The sequence below is a fragment of the Ambystoma mexicanum genome, chromosome 12, assembly GCF_040938575.1.
Source record: "Ambystoma mexicanum isolate Mex_15411 chromosome 12, UKY_AmexF1_1, whole genome shotgun sequence".
Classification (NCBI taxonomy): domain Eukaryota; kingdom Metazoa; phylum Chordata; class Amphibia; order Caudata; family Ambystomatidae; genus Ambystoma; species Ambystoma mexicanum.
The window spans coordinates 1,101,215,640-1,101,234,730 of NC_090936.1; the positions used below are offsets into that span (position 1 = coordinate 1,101,215,640).

The following is a 19,091-nucleotide window of genomic DNA, read 5'->3' on the forward strand; positions in this document are numbered from 1 at the left end:
TGCTATCATCACTAGTGTCACTCTTCTTGGGTATTGGAGTGGTGTGGCCTTTCAATTAAGTATTTTCCACGAGTCTGGGGCCTGTACTCATGAAAATGAATACACCACTGTGTATTGGGTAAGTACAGATGCTGATAATTCAGCTCTAAGGTTTTACAGGGGACTGAGCCCATTGGACCACTGTCCTACCGTCCGATAGTGCAGATTATGATATAATAGTAAGAGACTGCAGTCCGTGATGAAAAAACGTGTCTAAACACGGGTGACTGTGGCTAATAAATTCTCTAACGGCCACGGACGATGAACGGATCGCCGGAACTAAGCATCTGACATGCTCTGATCACATCCGTGACCGATCTGACATCTGTCAACTGCGACGGTACTGCAGTCGCCGGAGGTGGCAGCAGACAGCAGAAACCTAAGGCTTCCTAAGCGGAATGTTCCACCACGCTCCTCGCTGCTTGGGCTGCGCTTCCCTGCGTCTCTCGCTCAGCATGTGCGGTCTAACCTCTTTCAACTCATCCATTAAAAACACCCAGATAATGAAGCGGAACACTTAACAGGCTGGGTGAGCAGCAAAGAGGGGGTTTCACGGGAGTTCCTGTGTTTATGTGGAGACATGAGGTTGATTACACATTTTTCGATACATGTTTTTCTCAGGAACCAATAATACCTGGGCTACCAAATATCAAATCAAGTCTGACTTGCATAGCTCTCAACCATTTGCGTTGCAAAGGCTGGTGAAAACACTAGATTCAGTTTTTGGTGGGTGAGAGCCCATTGGAATGATGGGCTTGCAGGAGGCTTGTCGGGTGAGTCAGCTCTTTACAAGGCAGGTGACACCCGCCAAAAGTGTGTGAGTGGAGAGCTATGGACTTGTAGTCTTCATCCATAGCTCTCAACTCACACGCTTTTGGCGGGTGTCACCCGCCTTGTAAACAGCTGACTCACCCGCCAAGTCTCCAGAACGCCCATTCGTTTCAATGGATCTCTCACCCGCCAAAAATAAAATCGGGTGTTTTCACCTGCCTTTGCGACTATACTTAATCCATAGCTCTCAACTCACATGCTTTTGGTGGGTGTCACCCGCCTTGTAAAGGGCTGACTCACCCGCCAAGCCTCCTGCACGGCCATTCATTCCAATGGGCGCCTCACCCGCCAAAAACAAAAGCGGGTGATTTCACCCGCCTTTGCGACACAAATAGTTGAGAGCTATGGCTTAATCTTTGATATGGATTGTATTAATGTTGATTTTTTCATTGCTGCTCGAGAAGTAGGGCTATGGGAAAGCATAAATCCGAGCCACCTGTTTGACATAGAATTCAATGTTTATCGCTTTTGAGACAAAATCTGCCTCCCAGGTGCTCAAATATGTTTCCGTGTATAATATGATGAATGGCAGTATATTCATTCATTTTACTGTATTTATTTAATTTTTTATCTATAAAAGTGCCATATTAAATACGAGTTGCTTCAGGGCGCTTGGTCGCAATATTAACAGTAAAGAAAAATGCTAGTGCTAATAACATATGATGCGCTATTAATGAAACATTTGATACATTTCTAAACACAAACAAGTCAAGTGGTGTACACCTGACACAAACAACATAATCCTATTCATGGCAGAATTATTTAAAGAGCCAAAGATTGCAGACCTACGATGTATATGAAAGGAAATAAGAAGCTTCCCATTGCAAGATGGCACCCAAAACCAACCATGATGGCTTTATAGTCCGTCTTCTAAATTCATGATTGCTCTAGTCTCCGGTTCAGTTACCCGCAGATCTTTTTCGTATTCTGCAGCCCGATATGCCTGCAGCTGTTTACGTACCTGCAGGCTTGTGCAATGTAATGATCTGCGCTATTTGCGTGACCTGCGCTCTGTGTACGTCGTTTGTGTTTTCTCCGGTCTTATGCTAGTCTGATTGCGTATCTTTGCGTTGTATAGCGTCAGGCTGCGCCATTTACGTAGCTTCGGAACCGTCTGTCACCAAGCGTGGTGGGGGTCTAAGGGGCGGCAGAGCGCCCCGTTGCCCCGGACCTGGCTGGGATTTCCTGCGGGAGGAGCGGAACGGTCTCTTCCCGTTCATTGTTCCGTTCCACGCGCTGAGAAGCTGCCGCTTCCAGGTGAGTGCTGCTGTTGCGACGTTCCTTGTATCCGGACATCAGCGCTTTCCCCGCAATCTCGTACAAATCTATGCCGGGGTTTTATAGGCCGCAGTTCAGTTGACTGCACTTCCTTGATATGGTACACCCGTGTGACGAGTGAAGATATGCCCCCCCCCCCCAAACCTGCTGAGTTTTCAAGCAGTGTGAGATCGAAGCATTTGGATGGTCATTTCAATTGAAGTCAATGGGGTTTTTATCCGTAATGCTTCTTTTGAAGATGCTCCCAGTGAAGTCATAGAGTGTAGTTGTTGCGAGGATGGAAATAAGTCCAAGGACGATGATACTATAAATACCATGGTTAGTAGAGCTGTGAGAGAGGAATGCTTTTGGCAACACATACTCCTATTGCCCAAATCTCACCATAACTTATTCATGCATGCCTTTCAATTCGTCCTACGTTTTAAAGCCCATTGCTCGTTTTAACCAAACTGCCTCTGCCATCTAACATGGTTTGCCTTCTTTGACACTTTGAGGACACCCTTTCCCTGGCCAGTCAATCGTTGGAGTTATGCGTGACCGGTCTGCTGCCTGTCCATACACATTTGATGCTTCTGCACATTAACTGAGCACTTCAACAAGTTATATTAAATATGCAAGAACTTTCTCTGATCATTTGGATCATTGTGTGCCAATTTTAAGGACCCCAGGAGATGTCTTATAAACCCTGTAGTGATACGTATGTAAAACCTAAAAAGTCAGTGCTGTTAACTGTTAAGAAAAAGCTGTGGTGTTTTCGTGTGGATCGTACTTTGTTTTTTAACATTTATAAAGCTCCTTAGGCCCATATGAATGCACTGTAAACGTTCAATTAAAAAAAAAACGTTAAGCCTAAAATGCAAGTAAAGCAACCTAGGCTCCTAAAACCAATGAAACAAAGTAAAATCAACAATTGTAAACACAAATTACAGAGGGTAAAAGACAGCAGTAGGAGTAAAAGTACTAAATATAAAAACAATCAAGTCAAAGCTAAAAATAGTAATAATGTGTTTTTATATAGTGTTTAAATCTAAATTACCCAAACCTTTTTCTGCTGATGATGTTTCCAGACAAGTCCGATCTATGAAAGCCTCGTCTAAACAGGTTCACCCCTGTTCCTCCAAAACCATCAAGGACCACATCGACTCCCTGGCTCCTGCCCTGGCTGACTTTTGCAACCTCTCATTCGCCTCTGGAGTCTTCCCATCCCCCCTCAAGCACTCCCTTGTGACCCCCTCCTCAAGAAACCCTCTTCCGACCCCTCCTGCCCCGCTAACTATCGCCCAATCTCCATTACTCCCTTCCTGGGCAAGCTCCTGGAGAAACTGGCCATCTCCCAGCTTAACCTCCATGCTGAATCTGTTGGTAATCTTCATGACCATCAATCCGGCTTCAGAGCGGCCAGAAGCACGGAAACTGCTCTCCTGAACATCCGTGAGGACCTGCTCCTGAACCTCGATTCCAACACTCCCTGTGTTCTCATTCTGCTTGATCTCTCCTCTGCCTTTGACACTGTCAACCATGCCATCCTGCTAAACCGTCTCCGTGATAACCTGGGTATCACTGGTCAGGCTCTGGCATGGCTGACCTCCTTCCTTTCCGGTCGACCCTCCCAGGTCCAAATGGGCTCCTTCCTCTCTGACATCTTTTTCTCCACCTGTGGTGTCCCCCAGGGATCCAACCTCTCTCCCTGGCTTTTCAACCAGTATCTGGGACTCCTTGCCCACCGCATCGCCGCTCTCTGCCCCTACTTCCAGTGCTATGCGGACGATACCCAGCTCATTTTCAGGCTACCCTCGGCCTCCTCCTCTCCTTCCCTCATCTCCGACTGTCTGTCTGCTATCAAGGAATGGTGTGCCGCCAATGACCTCTGCCTTAACGCCAGTAAGACTGAGATTCTACTCATCGGCACACCCACTCCCTCCTTCCCTGCAGCTCTCTGGCCGGCCTCCCTTGGCCCCCTTCCTGCCCCTACCTGCAAGGCTAAAAACCTCGGGGTCATCTTCGACTCCACACTCTCCTTCTCTCCTCATATATCTGTATATCTGCCGTCTCTAAGAAGTCACACTACCAACTGCACCTCCTCAGAGGTATTCTTCCCTTCCTCTCCTTCCCCCAGAAGCTCACTGTCTCCCGAGCCCTGGTTCTCTCAAGGCTGGACTACTGTAACAGCCTCTATCTTAATCTGCCTGCCTCCACTCTCCGCCCTCTGCAACTTATCCAGAACAGAACTGCGAGACTTGTCCTTGGCCTCAAGCCCAGGGACCATATCTCTCCAGGACTGAAATCTCTTCACTGGCTCCCAGTGGCTGCGAGGATTAAGTTCAAAACCCTCTGCATTGTCCACAAGGCCTTCTGGGGCCTGGGGCCTAAATACCTTCAACTCTCTCTTCCTAAATATCTTCCTTCACGAGCCCTTCGCTCATCCGTCTCCAACTCCCTCATGGTCAGCCACTTCTCGAAGCAACGAGCTGGGGGTAGATCTCTCTCCGCAGCAGGGGCCTCCCTCTGGAACAGCCTTCCTGCCTCCCTGAAACTTGAGGAGAACCATCTCCGGTTCCGGAAGCACCTCAAAACCTTCCTCTTCGCTTCTGCCTTCTCTCTCCCTCTCCCCTGCTAAACCTGCTTAACTCCACTGAATTCTGCACTAAACCTGCATCTGGGCCACTCTCAGCGACCTCGGTCCAGGGCCCAGCCACTCTCCACTTGCACTGCCTCCCTGGCTCCCCCTGCACTGTGGGACTGTCACTGTATCCCTACAGCCCCCTTCCCAGCACTTGCTCTGCACTTACCTTGCACTTGCCACCAGCTGGCCCTTTTATTCATTATTATTATTTTTTTTTTACGCTAAATACCTTGTACTGCACTTTCCCCCCCACCTCCTCCCCTTGCACTTTCTCCTTTTTCCCCTTACCTCTGCACTTGCGCGATCTGAATGACACCTGGCCTAGTAGGATCGTTTGTCTGTCTTCCCCTTGTTTCCCCCCCTCCCTGCCTCGTCGCGCCTTGAAACACTTGTGTATAGGCGCGTTACAAATACCATATCATATCATATATCAATCGAAATTGCTACCCATTTATCAACCTCGGAAGGATGAAAGGCTGAGTTCTCCTTGCCGGTGAAGGCAAGCCCCTGAACGCTCACACCAGAGAGAATGCAACCCGCTAGCGAAGAAAGGCCCAAGTCGATCTTGTAAGGATAATACTTTTTAATCTAGCTCATAGATGAGAGCAACAGCAAAGGATTCTGTTGCCAGGAACGCTATGGCAGAAAAGGGTGCAAGCAGAATCTTATAAAGAAACACATTGTTGATGTCACATACGCAGTAAAAACCTGCATGACTGGTTAGTATGCGCCTATACAGGATCCGCCTGCTCCATACAGGATGCCAGGTCATCCAACCCTGTCTGTCTGTCTTCCATCACGTGGGTGCTGCAGAGATCTTCTCACGACAAAGGTCAAAGAACAAATGAACTATACTTCTAACACAAGCTACTTTTATATTTATGCTGTACACCCGACAGGTTTTAAGACTGGCACAAGGGAGGTTCTGGGGCACTCTGACCTCCACACACACACACACACTTCACTCGCTCCCTCTAGTGCCATCTGGCTCCAAGGTCTCCACCCTCATTTTGAACTATAATTTATCCCTCCCAGCACCTCACAATACAAATATGATTGTATCTCAAAGACCTGCAATGTCCATTCTCTTTGAACATTCAGGACTTGTTACTTTATGGTTGGTGGTCAAAGGTCACCTGGTGCCATGGAGTTCTCGTGGTCGCCTGGGGATGGGTCAGCTCATACTCTGGGCAGTGTGAGATAACATGCACACCAGGCGCGAGTCTGTGATAGCTGCCTTGTAGGGTGCATTCCTTTCGGGTAGAAGAAACATCTTTGCAACACTGTTAGAACAATGAATGAACTTTGTGGTGGTTGGAGGTGTGGTCATCCTCATGGGAACTCGGGCATGGCTGGACTTTTTGCATCATCTCGCAATTAAGCCCTAGTGCATGAAATGCTGCACTCACCGCGCAGGCCTTGTCTCCTAACTATGGTTACTAATATCTAGGCAAAATGACAGTGTTCGCTCATGCCCTGCGCTACACTATGTGGGTTGATTATATGGGGGGGTCTTGCCACTGCCCTCCCTGGCACATCATGGTGCTTCGAATGCAGCTCACCTTATTCTAAAGCGCTAAGGGAGTGGGACGGGGGTGACCCCTTCCAAACATTCCCCGCTTTCGTTACTTCTACAGTAACTAATTCCTTAATACCCTTGCGCTGCTACTTTCTTCTCTCTGCTTCTACGTATGGCAGTGTTCCCTTTATTGGTATCCAAGCCTTACATACTGATTGCAAACCCCCCCCCCGCCCCTCCCTCAGGTAAACAAGAGATATATATATATATATATATCCCCGCCAGGTCCACCCAAACCTTTGTGTAATTCTCTAGATCAGTGGTTGGAGTAATGATGGTGTGGTATAGATCTTCATCTCCATAAGGGATGGGGAGCATTTCGTACTTGGGACCACTCTGTGGGATATTGGTCTGTACTTCACTATCTTTTGCCTTGCCAATGTGCTTTTGAAACCCCAATTGATACCATTATTCTTGCGTTATTGGGTGCCACATTGGCAAAACATTGCGTGTTTGCATCACTGAACCCAAAGCTGGGGCTCCTGCAATGCCAAGAGACACTGTATGCCAAGCTAACCTGGACAATCTTCATCTCAGGGCATCAAGCAAGCTCTCTGGTTCCCTCGCCCCGAATTGGGATGCTCCAAAGGCCTTTTGTTGCCTGGACCCTGCAGCTACAACGCCGAATGTTCCTTCCTGGTCCTTCTGTGGCTGGCTCCTTCATGGTGCGACTCTCCAAGCAAATCACAAAAATGTTTCTTCTCTCAGGGTCTCTTCTTTCTGACCCAACCTCAGAAGCTGAACCTGGAGCCTGAGGACTACGTAGGGACCCTGCACCACTGCTACCTCCAACTGTAGCCAATTCACCTGTCAGCTCCTCTGGCCCGATTTATTTTACATTTTCTATTTTATTTATATATTTTACCCACCCACCTAACATGTCTGTCGCTAGAATCACTGGCTCGAGAATAATTTCTCCTCCCAGGGTCTGGGGTCCCATCTGCTCTGGTGTGCCAACGCTGGAGCCCAGTGTTGCTGAACAACCTGTGCAGTAATTGGAACTTGAAAATGCCCACCGCTTCCTGCAGAAGAGCTTCTTCCCTCCCATGGTATTGCTCTCCTGATCCTCCAGCACATTTTAGTTACCAATTTGATATTCACACATTTTCCTTGAATGGAATTTAAAAAACGCATGCCTAGAATGGCTGGTTATCCAATTTTTAAATATACTTCAAGGCGCCATATAAGCGTCAAACTCCTGGTAATGACCCGTCTTTGGTATAATGTCAAACATTTAGTCTCTACCCATTCTTCATGAGCTTCTTTCACAGCTGCTATATTGCTGTTAGAAGTATTAGCTTCTTTGCACCACAAATTGTGGAATCGTAAGGTATGGATTAGTTATGTTGTGTTATTTTTTTTGTTTGTTTTTTGTTCAACACTACTCTGGCCCATCTTGACTTGTCTTCATATCCCACATGATCTGCCAGAACATTGCATGCTGTGAAAAGGCATCCATAGTTGTACTGGTCATACCATGCCTTTTTGGTAGTGGGTATAGCCAGTGCTATAAGTGTGATTGGAAATCGAGGAGGGGCCCTAGTTAGGGGGTGTGGCCTAAGGACAAGCCTCTTAATGAGAGCCCCCCCTCAATTAAGGGCGGCGGCTGGTAAAAGTTGGAGATGGGGCACACTGGCATATTACCTTTTGATGCTCCCAGCCCCTCCTTTTAAACCAAAGGAGTGGCTGGACGCACCAAAAGGTGTGACACCAATGTGTCCCAGCTCGCAGGCAGTACTTTCATCGAAGGAGCCTGCTTTAACTAACAACGGGCTCCTTGAATGAAAGGTCTGTTCTCCAAGTGTAGGAACTTGGCTTAGTTTGGTAGGATACAATCGCTGATCTTTTCTGTGCGATTTTCATTTATTTATTTATTTATTTATTTAAAATGAATTTTATAGGAAGTGAGTTAATGGGGGGAGGAGGGAGATTGTAAAATTGACTGAAAGAAAGAAGAGAGTAACCGTTTGCATAATGCAAAGGCTGCTATGGGTAAATGCCAATTTTCCAAGCAGTTACCACTGTAGGTGGCATTTGATGGGAGAAATGACAGTATGCTTTTTGAGTAAGTTATGGAGGTTCAGTGGCGGGTACCCTGTTGCGAGGAACTTATAAAACAGTTGCAAATGTACTATACAAAAATTCATACCTGCAATTGTGGTGATGGGTGGCGATGTGAATGAATCTGGATGCAGAAATCATACAGTTTTACAGTACTTTCCAGTGGAGATGCTTTTGAGTCTTGTACTCCGAGTGTTTAACTGTTAGTATGGAGTGTTCACAAGTTGATTGTTAGATGCAGAGGTCTTGAACGTGGATGCGTGTGTAACTGTTGGTAGCCAATGAGGGAGTGCTGGAAAAATACTAGAAAGGGAATGACTGCCCCTGCTTTACTGTGGCGCGGCCCTCACGGTAGTTGGAGAAATGCACATGCTACATGCTGCACTTCTTACTATGATTGGCATGGAAATGGGACTGCAGATCATCCACTCAGGTGTTGAGGGTTTGATTAACAGGAAGGGGTGGTTAACCGAAAGGGGTGGTTATAGTTTTTTTTTATTGCAGAGAGTGCTCATCGTCAGTGATGCTTTTGTGGGTCACTTGCACACACATGCGCAGGGTAGTGGCGTTGATGAAATTGTTGGTGTGGAGGGAGTGCACGCTTTGTGGCACAGTGTGGCTCTACCGAGTTTGCAAGCTGTCCTTGCAGAGGGTTTGTTTATTGTGTTTATATAGCACTTTACATTATAACAACAAGGATACAATAAAAACAGTAGAAGCAATTACAAAATATGAATAAAATAGTAAGTAAAACAATTTGCCAGTGAAGATAAACGAGAGAGGAGGGGGTGGAGAAGGGGAAGTGGGGAATAGGATGAGAGAGGAGGAGAGGGGACTTGAGAGGAACCCTGCAGGAAGAGACGTAAGAAGAGGAGGGTAAAAGGGAAGAGAGAGGAAGGTGAAAGGAGGGGATAGTGTTGTGTCGTGTCGGGGAGTGGAGAAGAAGAGATTAAGGAGACACGAAAGGAGGAATAGGTGGGGATGGAACAGATAGAGAGAGGTAGGGAGTTCCAGTGAAGGGGGGCAAGGAGCTGAAAGGAACAAAAACGAGAGGAGGTGCGTGGGGACGGCGGGACAGAGAGAAGGAAGAGATCGGCAGATCGGAGAGAGCGGGAGGGAGTGTAGAATGAGAGGAGAGATATGGGGGAGCAAGATAAGACAAGACAGATATGTACCACTTGGAGTTGTTGACCTACTAGTTCTGCATTGTGGAGCACTGCATGTGGCTTTTTGCACTGCTGCAAGTTTACTCAGTGAACTGAAGGAGGTGCTAAAAGCAGTGATGCACATTTTTCCCACTGCAACTGCGATTTTCATTTTTTTTTAAAATGTTTTTTTTTTTTCTTTTTTTCCATGCATACCACCATGACCAGTGTGGAACAATCCAGATGTACTTTCTTCCGAGGTAGAGAAGGAAAGGTGTCTTGTCAATGGCGGCATTTCTGCATTACTGTACGTTGCTTGGATGTGCTTCTGTGCCCCTGAGAACCTTGGTGCTTTCAATGTGAGGTTTTTCAGTGGAGCTGTTTATTTTGTTTTGTCCCGCATTGTGTTCCAGAATAAAGACATTTTGGAGAAGTTTGTGTAATAATGTAAGGAGGTGAAGAAGAGAACAAACCCCAACAAAGTAGGTGTTTGTTTACAAGCAGCTTTACCAAAAAAACTTTTCACAACTACTAATGGTGTTTCCGCACCTGCGCACTAAGGAGAATGTCTGCGGGCACTGCGGCCTTTGGAGATGCTCACGTACTACATCCAGGTCTTTTGAGAGTGCATGGCATGGAAATGGGACTGAGCAGACGTGGGGATTGGTCAAGGTTTCCTGGGAGTGGTGTGTAAGGACAGATTGTACCAGAAAGGTGTGTTTGGAAATAGGAGAGCACATGGATACGGTTATGGCTGTGGCGTTCAGGAGGCAGAGTGTATGGCTTTTGGGCGACCCCTGGGTACTTTGGTTAAAAGTGTACGCAGAACGCTGTGGCGTGGCTGCACACCTTGTGTTCCATAATGCGGATGTCCACTGGTACGGAGTACGTGGGATGAAGTGGCTGCATGTGGGTGCTTTTTGTGCCTCTTTGGTGACGCGCAATCATGCAGACATTTATTAATTGTGGAGGGAACAGTTTAGGATATGTTACCGGCATCTCACTGCAGTTTGCAATGGAGACACTTCGGCAAGTCATGGAAATGATTCCAAAGTCGCGCATTATTTTCTTCTCGCATTGCCCAGAGACCGATGTGGCTGCGTTCTTCCTCATTTGGGCCACAGATGGAGAAAGCGTGGCGCAATGTGAACAAGGCTGTTTGGGACTTTTTTGCGAGACGTTGGCATGTGCTCCTTCCACTATGAAAACATTAAGTTTCGTGGTACCAACATTTTCCATCCAGATGGAGTCCATCTCACTCATGCTGGCAATGAGCTGTTTCTGCGTAATATCCGAATGCAGTGCAGTGCTTCTTGCAAGCATTACCCCAGTGGGTTCAGTACAACACAAACATCACAAAAAGGCTATTTTCAGAGCCACCACTTCCTTTTGGGAATGCGTGCAATGTTTGTGACAGAGGCACGCCTCGCATTTTTCACAGCGTTGTCCGCTGAGCTTATAGGCTGCGGGATGGCCAGCTTACTTTCATTAGAATTCTATTTTTGAACTGTGAAAGGTGGCTCTCCCCTCCGCATTTTTCCTATTCTTCCAACACACGACATAGAGGGAAAGGAAGGGAAGGAAGGTTAGGGAAATGGCACCAACCACTGGGATAACAAAGGGCAAGTGGACCGAGGAAGATGTTGGATGGCCCTTACTTGGGTAGGTAGGGGGCACTCCTTGTCATGCTCCCAGACCGAAGCCCCGAAAGCACTTCGCAGTTGCCCTGCCTTGCAGAGTACTGCTCGCAGTACATGCACAATACAGTGACCTTTGAAAGGTTACAGGTCTTCTGCAGTGCGTATGGCGTGCAAGGCTGGTTTAGGGATCCACTGCCCCACTGGAGTGTCCCTAGTGGTGGCAGGAGCAGATGCAGAGGATGCTGTAGAGGAAATTAACCTACTGCCTTGTTCGAAGGGGCCGACCCTCCGAACTGCTGCCTTGTGGTTCGATTTGAGGTGCCGCCGCATGGAGGTGGTGCCATAGCTGTAAAAGCCAGGTTTTCCGCAACTGAGCTCGGTGCATTTCACCTGATTAGCACGAGATTTGGTCACGTCTTCTATGGTGGTAAGTAGTTTCCACACCCACGACTCTGGCTGCAGGCAAGGGGGAATCGTTCTACTTTATCCTCGTTCTCCTCTTGATCTCCATGTACATTACCATGCCTGTTGCCTTGTCCAGGCCCTTTGGAAAGGAGGTGGTGGTGGTGGTGGTGGTGGTGAGGGTGTGGCCGCAGCTGAGTTGGTGGCAGCAGCCATGGTTGCCATTAGTTGGAAAGGTAATTTACTGGAACAGAATTGGACACAAAGCAATTTAAGCACGAAGCACTGTGCACCGCTGCTCTGAGGGGAGGAAGGGATTGAGCTCTCATCAAAAATCTGATGACGCGGAATTTGCGGGGATGGCAGGCTGGGAAATGGGGAAGGGGTACACGTGCAGGTGGGGGCAGTGGTATTTTATTTTCTTCATAATATGCCCTAGTCTGAAATCTTTTAAGGCTGCAAAATTGTTCAACAATTCCTCAATTTTGGCGGCCAGCCTGTCCAGTTTGCTATTTACAGCGTTCCCTTCAGTTCCTGTGGCCGTATGCTGTTGTGGAAGAGGTGCTGCTTGTGGTGCACTCCTTTCACTTCCAGTATGTTCTGTTAAAGAAAACAAAGTGGGTTACATACACATGAAGCACTATATAGTACTTTTTTTAAACTTTTCACACTGCGGTGCCTACCAATGAGGTTACTATCTTCACTCATTTCGTCATGTAGGAAATTCTCTTCCAGCCATTCTAGGGTGCTTGCCATTCTAGGGTGCTTGCCATTGCGGCATACAAAAAAATAAAATCATGCTATTCTTCTATTGTACACTGCACGACCTGTGCAATTATAAGACTAACTTTGCTGTACTTTCCACGTTGTAGTGCCGTTCTGCTCTCAGTACTTTGCAGTGCTCACTCTTCCACTTCATTCTTCGTTCCTATGTAAAGCAGTAGTGCAGTAAGATTGCTGAAGGCAGACGTTGCGTCTCTTGTTAGTGCATTACATTATGCTGTATACCCTATGACTTTGCTCTGTTTCAAAAGTACAGTTTGCAAAGCTACTCTATTTTCCCTTAACAATTCACATACATGGTGCTGTTTGTATATGCTCCTTGTCTTTGGTACCACTATGTAAGAGAACCCATGCCTTTCTCAGCAGGTTAGATACCACCCGATGTCCGCAAGCAGACGCACAGTCCGCCCCCGCTGTCCCTATTAACATGTTTGTTACCTTTTTAGTTAAGGTTTAGTATGCTGTACAGTACATCTATACAAACTAAGGGTATCCTAGTAAAAACCTTTCAAATTCAGTGAAACATTTTTGTTAAAGGGATGTTATTGTTCAGCTGCCCTCCTAAAAAACAAACAAAAAAAAAACTATCAAATTTAGTGCAAAAACTATTCTAACGGGACATTATAGTTACTTTGCACTAATAACCTATCCAGATTATGGTTACTATTAAAACCAAAACCCCCCAGAAATGTGCTAGTTATGGTAAACTAAGCAACTATAACTCGTGCCACCCCTGTGCACTACAATGACTACCGCCCATGACATCAAAGATGACATCGCAAATGTTTCGGTCCTTCAACAGACTTTGACTATACAGAGACTAGGTTGGATCTATTTAAATTTCTCTGCAGAATAAAACTAACGTTTTTTGCCACCCAAATACAAAAAACTCGAAGAACCTACTCCTACTCCTCACATTCTGAGCGTAAAGGACTTAACAGCAATAAGTAATTTATCTACGTTAGCTGAGTCACAAATAACAGACATTGAGACAACCATTGATGACCAATTTTATTCAAGACAATTTAGGAATCTGCACAGATCTTACTACAGAGTGGCTTAAAGATCAAATCGACATTCAATCTTGCAATTATTTGCAACAACATAGACATCTTTGAACAATGTGTCCTTCAGGATCTCGGGGTTTTAGCATCTAAAACCATGAAAAACAAATAAAACCTAATGTCCCTGCTACGAGCTGCAATTACATCTCTAAAAACTGATGAAACATTAGTCATCAGACAAGCAGACAAGGGAGGGGGAGTAGTTGTCTGGTGAAAGAAAAAAATACATGGAAGAAGCCTACAGACAGCTACAAGATGAACAATGCTATGAGGCTATAGAAATTGAACATTTGAAAAAAATCTAAGAATATCTGGATGCAGTGTTGATGCATTACAAGTACAAAAATGTACTTGAACCAGAAGTATTGTTTGTTAAAAAGGACTGTCCTACCACTCCAATATTGTATTTCATATCTACACAAAGATGAAATCAACCCCCTGCCCCCAGGGAGGCCCATGGTCTAGTCCAGAAATGTGCTGCTTGAAAACATATACAAATATCTTGATGTGTTTCTTCAACCTTTTGTAAAAGATCTGAACTCGTATATTAGAGACACCACAAATTTACTAGCCAGAATACAAGACCTACAATGGGAAACATCTTACTGGCTAGTGTCATTAGACGTGGTATCTTTAAATATATCGATCAAACATGAGTTTGGACTTGAGGCAAGTAAATTCTTTTTAAATACAAGGTTTGTGAGATTTAAACAACAAAATGACATGATTATGGTCCTGCTACGATTTTTGTTTGGAACAGAATGTTTTTCTATTTTATAATAAGCTGTACAGACAAAAGAATGGCACAGACATGTACTCTTGTATAGCTCTCACATATGTAAACTTATATATGGGGTATTGGGAGCAGACTATAGCCTGGGTGGAACGAAATGTTGAATTTGTAAACCAGGCGGTGTGCTGGTACAGATTATAGATTTATTTTTGGTGTGGAATGGTAGTCAGTTTATATGAATTTGTTGAAAAACTTAATACTAATAATATGAATTTGAAACTGACTAGCGTATGTAATAAGGAACAATTGGTCTTTTTGGATGTGGAACTCAAAAACCAAATACAAAGTAAATTGCACAGAAAACAAGTAGCATCCAATGCAATACTTCATGGTAAGTCATCATCCAGATAAATTGATATCCAGCATACCATATGGAGAGATGATTCGGGCCAAACTGAACTGCTCAGTCAAACAAGAATTTGAAAATGAGTTAATGGAAGCCCGATTGTCGGAAAGAGGGTACAAGAAAAGACATAATTAAGGCATACACTCAAACATCAAAAAGGCAGAGAAAATATCTGAGAGTGAAACCGCAGAAACAGCAAAGGTTCGAACCTATCAGATTTAGTGGATATAATAATGAAGCAACAGCCATTAGGCACATTTTTAGACACACATTAGACACACATTGGCCTATCTTATGTACAGATAGTACTATGTGATCTATTGGTGGGAGACTGTTAATAACCTTTGGCAAAGCAAAATCCCTCAAAGATCTGATGGCACCCAGTATGGTGGATGGTGAGAACATGTCAGAAAATTGACTTGGAAAACTTAAACAACCACTGGGATTTTACAAATGCAACAGTTGCAAAATGTGTCAATTATCAGAAAAAAACAAGCATGCTGCATTATGGATATAAGGATGATCTGGAAAATCAAACACAGAATAAACTGCCTCACACAGTTTGTTGTGTATGTCATAATTTTTCCATGCAAACTCCTCTATATAGGCTCTACCATTTGTCAATTAAAATTGAGGATTTTGCAACATTACAGGCCGTACTTAATCAGGATATAACCTTCCCATTGGCAGTACACTTTTCAGAATAACATTCTAGTGATGCCACACAAATGACATTTCTGGCATTGGCACATGTACCAGTCCATAGGAGAAGCGGGAATAGAGAACGTACTTTGAGAAAATTAGAATCCAAAGTTATGTTCAATACTAAGAAACCCCATGGCCATAATGCAGGACAAGAACTTGCAGTACACTTGTTAGGTGATTGAGAATGAACAATCTCTGCTGGATAATCATTTGAATGTAGAAAATCACTTTGAGTAATTGAGATTTGATACTTTCTTGAATATGCACGCAAACTTTATTTGGAGAGTATGTTATGAGTATGATTTTAATCTTGGCTATTACAATTGAATGCTTTATGTGGATTTAATGTGAACTATGCTTTGAAGTTGGTTTTAATATGCATTAGCATTTTGGTCAGCATTTGGTCAGGGTTGTGGTAGACGAGATGGCAATCTTCCTCTGTAGGGGAATTGGTAAATGAGACAACTCTCTTTTGTGAACTTGAAATGATGGAATTGCATGAAAAATGCACTTGCACTTTTTCTAGAATTTGCACTCGAATAGAAATGTGGAGCGTGATATTGAAATTGGTTTCAGTATGCATATGCACTTTAGTCAGAGTTGTGATGCAACAGGTGGTAATTCACATCTGTAGAGGGGAATGGAATAAGATGATTCCTGAAATGTAATCGAATCAATTGATATGCACTTGCACTTTACCAAAATTCTCTTCTGTAGCACAAATTACTTTAAATTAACTATGGTTGATTTTATAGGTGCTAGTAAATTGTTTTTCTTTTATCAAATGGAGCCCACTATGGCTGAATAATCCATGAGCAATATGTATTTACAAATGTTTGTGGTTACTGGAAAAAGGTGTAATAGTGTTAATAGACTGATGTTGATGAACCTGCCCACTTGGGAAGAACGAATAGCACACAAATCTTTGTGCAGTGTAGAAATATAAACAAACTGCTGTTTATCCCCATTGGCTCAAAGCATGCTTCATGCAAGAGGTGTAATAGTGTAAACGGTCCGTGGCACGTAAATATGCCAATTTGGGAAAAACAAACAACATGCGAGAAACTACGTGCATCGTAGAAATATTAACAAGCTGCCGCTTATCTCTGTTTCCAAAAGTTACGGGCTCCGTCCCGTAGCCATGCATGATGCAATGCATAGGTTTAATTACTTCTTAGATATTTAATCTTGGAGCCTAATCTTCTTTTTTTTTTTTTTTTTTTTTTTTTTTTAAACAAATGTTTGAAATGAGAAATATTTGACAAAACTAAAATGTAAATGAATGTTTGTTAACAAATTGTGAAATAACTGACTAAAAGAGAAGCCAGGGGTATTTGACTAGTAGAACATGGCCGTTCGTTTTTAGTGTCCATGAAGGACATTGCAGAGTGACCACATGATCAGAACAAAGTTGTTTTCATTTCTTGTTTGACTTTAAAAGGCTCGTAAGCCTTTTGGCTTTGAATTTTTAGCCTGAAGAAGTCCCCGAGTTGGGACGGAACGCGTGGCGCTAGTACTACGGTTATGGAATCCATGCTGATCTGTACTACTTTTAATGCTTTTTATGAAATAAGTTATATTTTAAGCACTGTTATGGGATTGAGTGTCTTTGCCTCAAGCTGTATGGGGAGGTGTACTTAAACATGCAGGTACACTCCACAACAATACAGCAAAGTGTGTAGTAAATGAGGTTTGTTCCGACCTGAAAAAGCACCCGCTGATAGAGGTTTTAGTGCAGCATGTACAAAAGTTGTTTGTGTTAGAATCACATGCTGTTCATATAGTCCGACATCAAGTGGAAATCCCACTGTACCCATGATCCTACACACGTTGAGGTCCCTCAGATTGTTTTTTTCCGCCATTCTAGACGGACACTTGTAGCTGAGTTCCTCTTTCGGTTTAAAGCCATTTACGATAATCAAATTACCAATAGTTTCTACTTACTATCCTTTATATCACCGAATATCGAAACAGACGCCGGTGAAGGACAAGAAAAACGACTGTCGAAAGACTCCCGCGACAGATCCGTTTCGGCCTTGGAAGGCTGCTTCGGCCCACACAGTAGTGAGAGAGGGGGGAGATCCTTTTAGAATTTATATGCCCCTTTTCATACACTACATTCACCTAGCTGCCGTATCATTCTGTTACGGACAAGACCCCCCCTTTAAGTTTTTCCCCAAGCGCAATAGAAAATTTCAGTGGGTCGATGACACCTAGTTTGTAACGTGTCTGCCGTGAGACCACCTTGAGGGTTCTTGTCGAGCGTGCAGGCTCTACAAGCCCAAAACTTTGAAGGACCGATCTACTAAACGCTGGGCCCACTACGTCAGGCAGCTTGAGGCCATGGAAGTAGAGGGTGCCATCAGCGACGGCAGCAACGCTGCGGCGGAAGCGCTATCACTTCACTAAACACACAACCTACTGCCGAGACTCGACACACGTGTCAAGCAGATGGCAGCGCATGACGTCCAGGGAAAGGTCCGTGGAATCTCTGTCCTCTGTGCACTCTCGATCGAGATCTCCACATGACAGGTCCCTGCTGTCAACCACGGACAAGCTTCAGGGGGCCAGGGTGAAGAGGTAGTCCAAGAAAGTCCTACAAGACCCCTCAAAGGGATAAGACCCCCTTATAGGGAGAAATCACAAGATGTTAGCCCCACTCAGACGAGTAAAGAACTTGTAGCTCATGATTCTGTCTTCCACCCTGAAAAAGAAGGCTCCTCCTCCTACCTTACTTCCTCCCACAGATGAAGATTTAGGGCTCACTTCTCAACCATTGGTCATCCCTAGTTCCAACCAATGGTCGGCTGAGTATATAGACAAGGTCATGAGGAGGATGTCCTTCATGGCCAGCTTCTATGAAAAGGACCCTGACTATTTCTAGAGCTTCCACTCCACCCCCCACAACAGCACCCTCTGGTTCACAAATCCCTACTCGACCCCCTGCTGAGAGGCCTTGCCCCGAGAATCCAGTGTATTGACAGTCCTTGATCTCTATGACCAGACTCCGATCATGTATAACTCTATTAAAGAGGCAGCAGACCCTTCTTACAGGGATGATGAGGACCCTGTGGTCGACCCTGAGACAAATATGTATGTCATGGACTTGCCTGTTAATCAGGACCCCCAGTCAGGGACTCGCCCATTGACGATCAACCACTGCTAAATGAAGTGCTCGTCAAGGCGGCAGAGCATTTTCAGATAGCTACTCGGGACGAACAGGATAAAGATTTTGTAGAGGAAATCTTAGGAGATAAGAAAGATGTTACTCAGTTTATCCCTCGCCTCAAGTCCATTCAGTGAAAAATACAGCCCTCGCTGGAGACCCCTCCACCTTATGCGGGCAGTGAACCCCTGCATAGAGAAACTATTTAGACCTGCCCCTTCTGACCTGCTGTATATCAGAGGGCAGCTAAAGCTTGATTTATTGGTTGTTAGGACAAGAAAAAGGTCTGGTACTCCCCTAGCGTCCTCTGAGGCCCTCCTTGACAAGGAAAGCAAGACACTTTACACAATGGGCAGAAAGGTGGCCTCCTATGCGGCATTCCACACAATAATTGCTAACAATTCTACCTTGTTGGTCAGCTACAACTGCCCCAAATCGGATGAGGTCTCGTTTTACTATCATCGGCCCTGGAACCAACTTCCCGTACCTCGCTGCCGTACACTGGGACACCCTCCCTAGCTCCCTGCGCTCTGAACCCTCACTGGCCGCCTTTCGGAAAGCCTTGAAAACGACCCTGTTCATCTAACAAACATATGGCCTAGCCCTCATGAATGTCATGTATGATGCATTACGTGG

General features: G+C 45.0%; 1 protein-coding gene across 1 annotated transcript in view; it reads left to right on the forward strand.

Annotated features, from left to right (window-relative positions):
- Positions 1-1,707: 1,707 nt before the first annotated feature.
- Positions 1,708-19,091, forward strand: part of RBM17 (RNA binding motif protein 17) — a 390,734-nt gene continuing 373,350 nt past the window's right edge. The window contains exon 1 of the mRNA XM_069629662.1: positions 1,708-2,127. The gene's annotated coding sequence lies outside the window, so the exon portion shown is untranslated. The remainder of the gene's footprint in view (positions 2,128-19,091) is intronic.